This window comes from Eptesicus fuscus, chromosome 3 (assembly GCF_027574615.1).
Source record: "Eptesicus fuscus isolate TK198812 chromosome 3, DD_ASM_mEF_20220401, whole genome shotgun sequence".
Lineage (NCBI taxonomy): Eukaryota > Metazoa > Chordata > Mammalia > Chiroptera > Vespertilionidae > Eptesicus > Eptesicus fuscus.
In genome coordinates, this window is record NC_072475.1 from 62,733,405 (window position 1) to 62,746,050 (window position 12,646).

Genomic DNA, 12,646 nt, shown 5'->3' on the forward strand with positions numbered 1-12,646 from the left:
ACACTGACTGTGAATTCAGTGTTTAAACTCAAGCAGTCAGACTCAGGGGCTACACTCTTAAACTTTATTCAATACTGGCCCCTTGTCTGATATTCATGCCAAAAATATTTAATATGTCTACAATGTATAAGACATTTGTGTGATTTTTTTTTTATGACTTACAGCATTTTATAGAATTAGTGCATTTTCCGTTCATTATTTCATGTTAATCCTCAACACAATTTCATTAGGTAGGCCAGCCAGATAGCAAAACTTTATAGATGAAAAAATAAGACTCAAAGGATCTAAGTTGATCAATGGTTCACAATTAAGAAGCAATCTTTTTATCCGAGTATACAGTTCTTTCAGACTATTGAAATGTATAATGGTAGAACCAACATTGTAACATATGAAGGGGGCTGGTCATGTATGTGATGCATACATAGTCATATGCTGAATTTGTGGAAGACCCAACACTAGAACTAGATCTCTAAGAATCTATTCCAGTCTTCCTTAACCACATCATTTGCAAATCTTAAGCAAATTTTGTGGTAGTTAATTTTTTTTTCATTGCTAATAATCTTGACAAGGTTACAAACTGCCCCAATGTCTCATTGGGTTTAGGTAAAGTAGAAAGCTGGCAGCTCTAAATCATTATAAAAATTAGAACAATAACAGATGCTTGTACTGTAGAGACTTTTAAAGTGACTGCCTTCTTATAGCTAATTATATCATTGTAGGGACATCACAAAGCACTATGGTGCTTCTATTCCAAAGATAGATGTCTACACAAACAGCTGATTATGTATAGTGATGAGGAATCTGTTGTTTCCTGGAAACATCATTAAGTACTCTCTTTCTAATCTCATACAACTTCCTATTTTCTTCAACTAAACTTAATCCTTTTTGGGTTATTAGAGAAACACCATACCAAAGTGGGGGAAAGCACAGACTAGTTCATCTAGCTTCACCACTTAAAATTACGTCATGGTTGCAAAATTATTTAAAATATATTAGCCACCATTTCCTCATTTTTAATGCAGGGTGAAGCAAAAGTTTACCCCAAGGTTACAGTTGTGAGTATGCAAAATAGAGTTTATTCTTGTATTATTATTTATTTTATTATTTTCCATATGAACAACTGTAAACCTATTTTTGTCTTACCCTGTATAAGAATAGTTATTCTTTTTTCTTTTTCTCTTTTTTTTTTATTGTGCTACTTTGTTGTTTTTTATTGTCTTAAGTTTTACATAAATCCCCTTTTTCCCCAATTGACCCCCGCAACCATTCTTACCCCAGGCAAACCCTCACCTCCCCAGTGTCTGTGTAGAAGGGTATGTACAATATGTTGCTTTCCATATAATAAATGCTCAATTAAGAGTGCATGTCATTATTATCACTGGCACGTAATTTTTGTCCAAAATGTATTCATTAATTCATTTGTTGTAATCTATTCAGGATTTGAAACCACTATCATGTTGCAGTAGGTAGAGTTTAGAAGCCATATTTTCCGATTGTATACTCCTTTCCCTTTTGCGGAGTTCCTTCTCCCAAGCGGCTAATACGTGTGAAGGAAAACACACAGATATGGAGGCAGACATATCTGAGCATGAAATTTGAGCTCGGCATTGAATTGCTCTATATCTGTTAGTAAGATAATTAATTTTTCTGATTTTCAGTTTTCTTACCTGAAATAAGAATGACAACAATGGTGCTGATTTATGACTCTTATGAAAATTAGATGAAATGAGATGTAAAAAAATAAGTAGCACAATTCATGGCTTATGATAGATTGTTTGTGCATGGACTGATGATTCCTTTTTATCTTTTTGCATACTTGGGCATATTCTATTCCTTTATTTTTCTAACTAAACCATATCACCGGCTCTTTAATCACAACAATCTATATTTATATGAAAGCCTAAGTGACCACCCAACCATCTGAACATTCGACTGTTCAACCGGTAGACCGGATGCGCACTGACCACTAGGGGGCAGATGTTCATGCACAGGCATGGAAACATGGAACAGACTGATGAATCTCAGAGGGAAGCAGGGAGGGTGGGAAGAGATTAACCAAAGATCTTATATATTAGAGGAGGCCCAGTGCACAGATTTGTGCACCGATGGGGTCCCTCGGCCTAGCCTGCGGGGATCAAGCTGAAACCAGCCTACTGGATACATGCATCAGTGAGGTCCCTTGGACTGGCCTGCAGGGATCAGGCTGAAACCAGCAGTCCGGCATCCCCCGAGGGATCCCAGATTGTGAGAGGGCGCAGGCCAGGCTGAAGAACTTCACAGGTGCACAAATCCGTGCACTGGGCCTTTAGGGTATATATAATTAATGATACCCCATTGTAGAGTCGTTTAGTTTGTAGGGAAAAAGGATGCTTTAACCATAATTAAAGACTTTAAAGAAAGATGGAGCCATGCTTCTGGTAACCCTCTCACTTATTGCAGCTATAATAGGCAACTCACCATTCACCTGTCTTTCAAGTCACACAAAAAACTGGATTATGGTATCACCTCTTCTCAAAATATATGCCTTATTTTTATCTTCCTGATGATTTTCGTTTCCTTTACTAAGATCCTTTTCACATTCTGCCTACTTTAACAAGGCATTGAAAATCACACACACACACACACACACACACACACACACACACACACACACAATCACACACACCTCAATTTTACAGTGACCTGAACTTAACCACAGTTGAGGGCAATCGTTCTGAAATGCATGACTTAACCAGAAAATTCCAAGCATCGTTAACATCATTTAGCCCTTTCTTCATGATCCAGGACAATCATTATGGACCACATTTTTTGGACACTGTGGTGAAAGGCTGCCAACCATCACCTCTGCTTATGCTTTACCTTCCTTTGACAGCTTCTGACCTTTGCTTCTACTAATCTATCAGAAGCTGAGAAGCGAGAGAACTAGACCTTAAAATAATTACAAATTTAAAAAGTCAATAGTTTCACATATATAGCTAAGAGCTTTAATGCAGGGTGTTGGGATTTTCTGGCTTCCCTGAGCCCTTATGACAAGCTGGCTCTTCTGAATAAGTGAAGAGTTATTGTATTTTAATCCATTAATGTCTACTATATGGAAGCACAGAATGTAAAAAAAAAAAAGTAGATATAAACAGTTTAAATAAGAAAGTAAGCACAAACTAATCTAGGCTATTTAAAAATGTACTGTAATATAAATACATTCTGCTTATTTATATCTAGCTTTTCCATTATGGAGTTGTGAGGTAAAAGGCCCAGCAGATAAGAATAATGAAAAAATTGCTAGATTATCCTCTGCTTACACATCAAATAAAACCAGAGAATTATTTATTTATTTGCCTAGAAGTTGCTACCTTGATTATAGGCCATTGGTGACCACTACTAAATGAAATTCTGTTTTCATTTTCTACACCAATTTTTAATCCCATAAATCTTACATTTCTCATTAAAGATGTTCAATTTTACACATGCTTGGTCAACAAATATGATCAAAGCCTGCAGTGCAACTTTATAAGTTATGTGGACTCTTTAGAACAAAAACAACAAAAGAAAAATTCATGAAATTTTTTTACTGTTTTTCCTTGATGGGGATATTTGTCTTTAAGTGTGTGTTATCAGAAGACTTAAAAATTAAGAACAGTGATAAGATACATTTGATCTTCACTGAAAATAGTAATAGTAATTTATATCTATATGAGTACTTTATGCTACATAAAATATTCTAATTTATATCATATTTGACATAATTAGATATTGTTCCCATTTCATAAAAAAGAAATTGGACACAGAACTACATTAAAATCTTGACTCCTCTACTAGTTGATCATGTGATAGGATATCTTACTTGACATTCTGAGCCTTATTTTCATCTTCTATGGAAAACAGAGCTAATCATGTATACGTTTTAACCTTGAGAACAAAATAAAAGCATTGTATGGTAAGTGCTGAGAACACTATGGCAATTGATTGATATGATTGTGTTTCTCTTTTCTATTAAAACATGTCTTCTTTTAGAAAGATTCTAGCATTTGTAAAATAAAATAAAACATTAAATTATTTTATAAAGTTCAGTCGCCCTGATGAAAATCAACAGTATATAGAAGTATTTTGAATTTATGGTGAAGCATGCTCCAGTAAATGACTATCTCTAATTTGGAAAGACATTTTACTATACATTATTTAGATCGATGCATATTGACTTTGGCTGTGCCTAATAGGCATTAATGTATCAACTGGCAATCTTTTTAAATGTTCATATTAATTTACAGAAATATATATGTGAAATAAAAATAACACTTTAATTTTTTAGACCTCTCTGGTTTTCAGTTTACTCATCAATAACATTGTAGAATTTGAAATAAATAATTTCAAACTATATTCTAAGGAATAGAAGTTTGATAAGATATTATGCTTTCTTTAAAGAAAATTATTGGTCCAATAAGTTTGAGATATTCTAAATATTATGGCATAACAACATAATAAAGGCTTTGAAATACCTTCTACTAAAGACATCCTGATTAACTTTAGCATTGATTAAGATTAGCATTAATTAATTAAGGTCAGCATTCCCTATTATTTTTGAACCATAAAAAACTTTTTTTAAAAAAAAATTAGAGCAGGGGAGGTGTGGTTAAGAAATACAAAAGACATCTTAGTCTTTAAGAGAATAGGTAATAGGTAAAATATATATCATGCAGTTTAAAACGTAGATTTAAATAATTTTTCCAGTTTTCTAAAATCTAAACCACATATGGAAATATAATAAAAAAGGCCTGTCTAAGTAGAAGAATTTACCCAGATGGGATTAACTACATATGCATATAAGTAGTCTTGAGTTTTCAGTATTCTTGTCTCTCCTAGTCCTCCACTGCCCAGTCAAGAGAATCCTGAAATCATTTTGGATTGATGATTATTTCTTAGAGCCAACTGAAATCTCCTACAAAGAAGCTCTCCATGGTGGATAGCTTGGATAGCAGCCTTGGAGTGAGACATCCAGTTCTGAGTCCTATTTGCCTTTTGATCCTCTGTTACCTTCTTCAAGCATAGGTTCCCTCATTTATAAAATGGAGATACAATTACCCATCTCACAGCTTTATTGTGGGTATTAATCAAGATAAATAATGTAAAAAGCACTTGTAAAGTTCCATGTAAATGGAAATAGTTATTAATGTAATATGTACCAAATTAATATTTCTAAAATTACTAAATATTTTATATCTCCTAAAGTAACAAGCCTGGGAAAACAAGAATTGCCATAGAATTGTAGGATTAGAAGGACTGCAATCATCTGTCCCCCATAAATTTTGGTCTAATAAAATGAAAAGGCCCAGAGATGCTAAGTAAGTTTTCTCATGTCACCCAGCTGAGAAATAGAACCAGTGCCATCAGTTCATTTCTTCTGGGCATAGTCACATAAGTTTTCATATGGAAGAGCATATTTTCACCTTCTTCATTTTCATAATAAGTCAAATACTTCAACCATTAAAAAGTTATCCTTCCCCTGGCTGGTTTGACTCTGTGGATAGAGCATTGGCCTGCAGACTAAAGGTCCCAGATTCGAATTCCTGTCAAGTGCACATGCCCAACTTGCAGGCTCCATCCCCAGTGGGGAACGTGTAGGGAGCAGCCAATCAATGATTATCTCTCATCATTGATATTTCTAACTCTCTCTCTCCCTATCCCTTCCTCTCTGAAATCAATTAAAAAAAAAAAAAGTTGTCCTTTTTCTAAGAAAGGCAAACTGATCATGGCTCTTAAAATACTACTGCTTTATTTTCTTTATTTTAAAATGTAGTGTTAGTATTTCTACCATTAGATAAAGTTATCTGGATTTTTCTAATTTAAGTAATGTTTTTATTTAAAAAAAATTCTGGCCAATTTTTACTCTTTTTGGTGCCAAGCTATGATTTTATACTCCGCACATTTTGTATACTACCTATGTTTTTCAATTTATGATAAAGACAGATGTGATAGACTATGAAAGTGAGTTTCACCTGGGTTGTTTATCAGCTATATATATTTCATTTCTTAAGTCTAGTTAGCTCTTTGGAATATAAAGAGATACAACTTGTTGTTAGTAGGTGATTTAGTTATAAATATGTCACATAGAATATCAATTTGTAACTGTAATTCAAAGAACATACTGATAACATCTCAGGTTTAATTTTCATTGCTGCTAAAAATAGAAAAATGTTGTAATGAAGAAAAATCTAATCTCAAGAGATTTGGATTTATTAGAGAATATTAACCTGATGGTGAAGGTTGTGACTATTGAAATATATTAGTATTAAAAATGCTTTCTAATGAAATCTAAATTAAAGATCTTCTTTACTCTAAAAAAAATCTGTTTTCCATAGAAAATTGAGGGCAGATAAGCTGTTCCATTTTTTAAGATTAGTTTTATTTAAGGTGGACTTCAAGGCAATTTGTTTTCATTTCTCTCTCCAACAAAACTTAGCCTAGTTATAATCCTCCTTTTCTCATGGGGAAATATTTGCATCATATAAAATATTCCAAAAAGTGGACACAATACTTAGCAAATATCTCCTTAGAAATAGGTGGAATGTCCCCATTAAAATGATTTGTTTTACTTAGACTTTAATAGATTTTAAAGAGTAAGAAGGGTAGCATACTGATGGAAAGAAACACTAAGTATCGCCAAATCTATTTTCTGACTTCCCTTTCAGCACCAACCTGGTTATGCAGCCTTGGCAAGACAGCTAATCTCTCTCAACTTTACATTTGTAATGCGCAAAATGAGGCAGTATCACTTGCTTGAAGCACTCTGATAGATGGTATGTGTATGTGGAATCCATACTAAGACCTAATTTTGTGACTTTTCACGACAGAGAGACAATGCGTCATTTCAAAAGAATGTGAATCAAATCATTTCTTTCTCCAAATTATTACTGCCAGCTCTCCCTTGAGCACAAAGAAAATTCTTATTTTAAATAAGAAGTGATACCATTTTTATGAATTTGCAGATGTGGAAAAATGACCATAGTTATTAATTAATGTTCTCTTCTGAAGGTAATTACTTCCGTCAGCGGGGAAGTCCTGGTCCTTATCATCTGTCTTAGGTTAGATCACCTGGGAAACAGATATGAGACAGAAATTTGCTTGCAGGAGATTTATAGTGGAGCACTCTCAGAACACCTGTGTGGAATGAGAGAAGCAGGATTGGATAGGACTGTACCATCTCAGACTGAGATGGCACATTGAGCTCGTCCCATTGAGTCAAAGGATAGAAGGCACCCACTGTAACCAACTTTTACCAGGTGACTTGTTGCCCTCCTTGAGGGATGGTGCCATGTTCACAACTCAGCATCCATCCCCGTGGCGGACAGTTTGACATTTGGCAGCAGCAATAGCTATGTCAGACTTGGTGAGTGGGAGCCCCTGGTGTTTGGGCTCACACACAGCCCCCATTCCTATCACCATGGCTACTCCACCATGTACGTATTGTGCCAGCACTGACCCATGGCAGAGAATGGCAAATGTCAAGTGACTGGCTCAGTCCCTCTACTTGGTTTTATTAGTGCCTCTTCCTTGGTAGCTGCTCTTTGGTGAGTGTCACTGTGTGATGCAGAGTTCTTCACACTCCGTGGCTTCCAGAAGCCAATCCACAGTCTTCTCCAGGTGTCCTTGGACTCAATCTTTTCATCATTCTCCGTGCAGGCCCTGGACCAACCACCAAAGCCATTTCCTACTTCCTTTGATCCCCACTATGTGTTTATCTCATGTCAGATCTACTGTCACACAAAATATATAATTCGATCTACCACCCAAATATCTGCCCAGTGATAGAATTTTTCCTCACCCCTGGATAGGACTGTAATGGAGCTTCAGCTTGAATTAAAATATTGCAGTGTCCCCTTCATCATCCAAGCTCAGACTTTTCAATTCTTCATCAGTTGGTTATAAGAGACTCTCCTTCTACCCTCAGCCCCACCACACACACAGACATACCAGATGTACCCATAGGTGTAAACTGAGGAAGAAGTATAAGACATGAGGTCTTTTGGTACTCTCTGTCCTGGTTTTCACGTGATCTTAAATTCCCCACACATCCATCTTATAATGAATTACTGCTTGGCCAACCTTACCTTATGACTTGGTTATTATGACAGAACTCAACTTATGACGGGCAGATCTGGCTTCATGGCCAGTTGATATTCAGCACTGGGCAGTTCATTTCTACCAGGGATCAGAAGTTGCTTGCCAGAGGATGTATAATCCTTTGCTGTAGATATCATGGCCTTGCTCAAAACTCTAGGTGTCTATATTCTTCTCCTACCAGTTATTTGCCTGATATCTCAAAGGAAAGATGGTGGTAACTCTTAGTGAGCTTGTCTTGCAATATATATGCCTTTGCATTATCTTCAAACAAGGCATGAACACTAGAAACAAGGCATAAGCACTAGATTTTAGTAGGTAACCACGTGGTATTCTTCTGGAAGCTTAGAGTGCTTAAGGTGTCCTGAGAATTCAGTCTTTTTTATTTTGTTTTATTGATTTCAGAGAGGAAGGGAGAGGGGGAGAGAGAAATGGAAACATCAATGATGAGAGAATCATTGATCAACTGCCTCCTGCACACCCCCTACCAGGGATCACTCTATCCACTGAGCCAAATCAGCTTGAGTGAGAATTCAGTCTTTGAGAGCTCCATCCAGATGTCCCTATCCTCAGACTCAGAGTCCCACTCCTGACCTTGGTAGCAAACTTGCTAGGGTTGGAAATTCAACTTTTTTTGGAAGATTGCTATTCTTATAATTAGGTCTTGGGTTTGATCCTCAGCCATTTCTGTCCTCCTGTCAGAGAAGAGTCCACATGTTGCCAAGAAGGCTTTCTGGCACTCACACTTTGCCTTATGTTGATGATTAATCACTGTTATCCTTTTGTGGTCTTTCTCAAAGGCACTGCAGTTATATGATTCCATAGTCCTTATAATCAGTATTTCCATAAACCTCTCAAACACCTGAGGTAGTGCATATGCCCTAATGGAATGCCAGGGGCTATCATTGATCCTCCTGCCATTGGGGGGGGGGGGGTTATTTGGCAGCAGCAATAGCTATGTCAGATTTGGTGAGTGGGAGCCCCTGGTGTTTGGGCTCACACACAGCCCCCATTCCTATCACCATGGCTACTCCACCATGTACGTATTGTGCCAGCACTGACCCATGGCAGAGAATGGCAAATGTCAAGTGACTGGCTCAGTCCCTCTACTCATTGGGCGCGCTCATTGCCAGCAGGTTAGTGAATAACCTAGCTCCCAGCTCCTGTTTTAAATAAACTCTTCCCTAGGCTCAATTCTGGTATCAACAGTCTAATGTCAGGTTTCCTGAAAAAGACACTGACACAGAGAATTATTTGTAGAGATTTGGGAAAGGGCCCTTGCAAACAACACCTGTGAGGGGTAAAGATGCAGGATGAGCAGAGGTTGAACTTGATCAGTGGTGCAGTTACAACAGAAGCCACAGCCAATACTACTGAGAGCTCTGGAGCTAGGAGGCTCCTTTGTCCCAACTAAAGCAAGGAGACCAGGCCCTTGTATCACCACTTTGACCAGTTATTAGGTGGAGGTTGTCCCCTGGAAAGGAGTGTAACCTTGGGTAATGCACTTTAATTGATGACAATTACTAGAAAGGGATGGACCCAACTATGGGCCATCAGCAACCTAAAACTCCAGACACCTGGGATAGTGAGTGCCTTGGTCTTAAAGGATTAGCTAATAAGTGTACGTAATGGCCCCTCCATTATTTCCTATGTGCTACTTTATGTATTTTTATGAGTTACTGCATGCATTTTTATATATGTCTTCATAGTACTTATTAGCAACCAAGTGAAGGAACTACTGAAAATCGACACACTCTACATAAAACCACTCATTCTTCCCATGCTCAACATATACATGTATACTTTTTTTAAAAAACCTATTACAGCTTTTCAGTTATTTCCCCAGTGTTCTGACATTACCCAAATAGCAGACATTAGGAATTAAACAGCATGGCTCAAAGGGAATGGATGTGGTTGTGCACTGTAGGAATTTTGCTGGCTCGCAACTCCCTGATGCCTCAAAAGTGCTTTAGTGCACTGCTCTGCTGCAAAATATTGACTCTGAAGCACCTCCGTCCTGGAGTTGATCCACCCAGGAAACAGCTCTCAAATCTGCCTCCTCCTTAACAATTGAACAGCTGTTACATTATCAAGAGTTTTGGGTTTTTTTTTCCTGGTGACTGTGATTGCTGGGGTGTGTTCAGGGGGAGGTACCTAGGAGTAATGTTTAAGGAGATAAGAAAGTACTTTCAGAATTCAGGGACATTCGATAGAAAAGTCATTTCTTTAATGCTGAATTGGTAAAACTATGAAACTATTTTAAGAAATATTTGTAAGAATCCCGCTTCATAGAAGAGCATTAAGGAGAATGGCTTTGAATGAACCAGTGATTTTTTTAACATCGAGTACAGTTTTTCTTCTTCTTATACAGTTCAGGTAACAGAAACAAACAAAACCCCACATGCTCAACTTCAAATATTTAGTCTGAAATTAACAGTAAGTTATCTCTGAATACAGTCATATCCTAAGGTCCAAGGGATTAAGACTTCCACATTTGAATTTGGAGGGGGCACAATACACTCAGTAACTAGGGTGATATCACATAAACTTTAAAACCATGAAGAATTTATCTACAGGTTGTTTACCAGTAAAAGAACTCTAACGTTAGCAAAGCTTTAGGATGTCAGTTACCCAGGTAACGGGAGGAAAAGAAAGGCCATCTGTATCTGTAAATGAATAAGATCAGGAGCTAACGTGGCAAAAAAGTAAGATATGTAAAGCCAAGCGATGGCTACAGATGTATTTACAATATTCTCTGCATTTTGGTATCTTTTCCACATTTTAGTAAGAAACTGGAAGTTGTACAATGGAAACAGTAGAGCCATGATTGATGGGAAAAAGAAAAAGGACTCCTTGCTGGCTTTCCTGATCCATTTCCCCTGTCCCAGGTGCACCTCCAGACATCATCAAGCAGATTTACTCTGAGGGTCAGTAGGAGGAATCTCAGAGACAAGAGGCAACACTCTTTGGCTTTCCTCAGATCTCAAATCCCTAACTTCCATCTTTTAATGAAAAATAAAAACATTTTCTATTCATTTTTTAAAATAGCGATTTTCAGAATGTAAAACCATACGAGGCTTTATACTTTAGTGGGATGGTACTTTGCTCAAAGTTTAATTGATAGCAATGCTTTTGTTTTATGATCAGGTAAGGGAGAACTTTGGAAAGTTGTGTCTACAGGAAAGTCTTGGTCTTGAAAAGAGAAGCCAATAGGGAGGCTGGAGGCATCAAAGGAAAGCAATCAACCTCACAAATTTGCTGATTGCTCTGTTTATGTGCAACTGTACCTGGAAGAACAGAAATTCTTTGTAGATGCTTGTGGTGCCCAGCCCAGATACATAAGCATATTATCTTCTGAGGAAGCCAACTCAGAGCTAACCTGGACCCTTGAGAAACTGTCCCCTCTGGCAGAGTACCATGCAGAGCCGCCTTCAAGGTCATCCTGTGCCCACACTGTCCTCCAGGGAAACCCGCAGGCCAGCACAGTTAATTACACTAACAGCCAAGGAAATTATATTGGCCCGCTGTGGCCTAGGAAGATGAATATCTCTCTTCCTTAGTCACAGGGGGACGCTAATGGTATTTTTATTAACTTGTGACCTGTTGACTGCTATTAGAATATAGATTGTGTGCATAAACCAGGTCGGGTCTTACAGATATGATTATGGAGCAATTACTGTGGCAGCCACTGGGCTTCTAATCATTGCCGGCAAAGAGAACTTGTAAGACTTGAGACTGCCTTTTGGAGTTCTACAAGAAGAAACACTGGGGATCAAAGTTTACATTGTCTCTTTGTGTCTTCTTGAAATTGCAATTTGTGATTTCTGATTAGACTGGCAAATAAAGGCAGATTTTAAAAGAGAAGAAAACTACAGAGGATAGCTGATGATTAGAGTAATCTTAGCTTTTGGCAGTTCAAGGTTGAAAACTTTCCTTGCTGAAATTGTTTAGACTAAAAACATACACAGTTTGCTAGCAATTCTATTTGTGCAGGTATCCCTAATAATCAATGACCAGATTATATTCTGATCTATTATTTTAGTAATGTGAAAATTCACCTGAAGTTATGTAACATGTGATATGAAATATAGCATTAAATACTTTAGCCATGCTCTTTATAGTCACATATTTATGGTAATGCCATCGAGGTTGCCAAAACGTCTTCAGAGTCGATATCTGAGGATGCTGATTTATATTCTGCAAAGTGCATTATTTATTCTGCAAAGTGCATTATTTATAATCTCAACCCTTCTACCCCTTAGTTGAAGCAGAGTTTATGCAACCCCTTTTAAACTGCTGCCTCTGCATGTGGGGTGAGAGCAGAAGGGACAAATGGTACCATTAACATGGTAAATTACAGTATTAACTGACTTGACTGGAAGCAGGAAATACTATATCTGAAATCTTGCCATCCTCATTTAGAAGTCACAAGTGGTTTCCATGACCGAGAAAAAAATAACAATAATCTGCCCTTCCAGGTTCTTAGCTCAACGAAATGTCTGAACTCTCTGAGCTAGAGCCAGTCCTGCGTGAA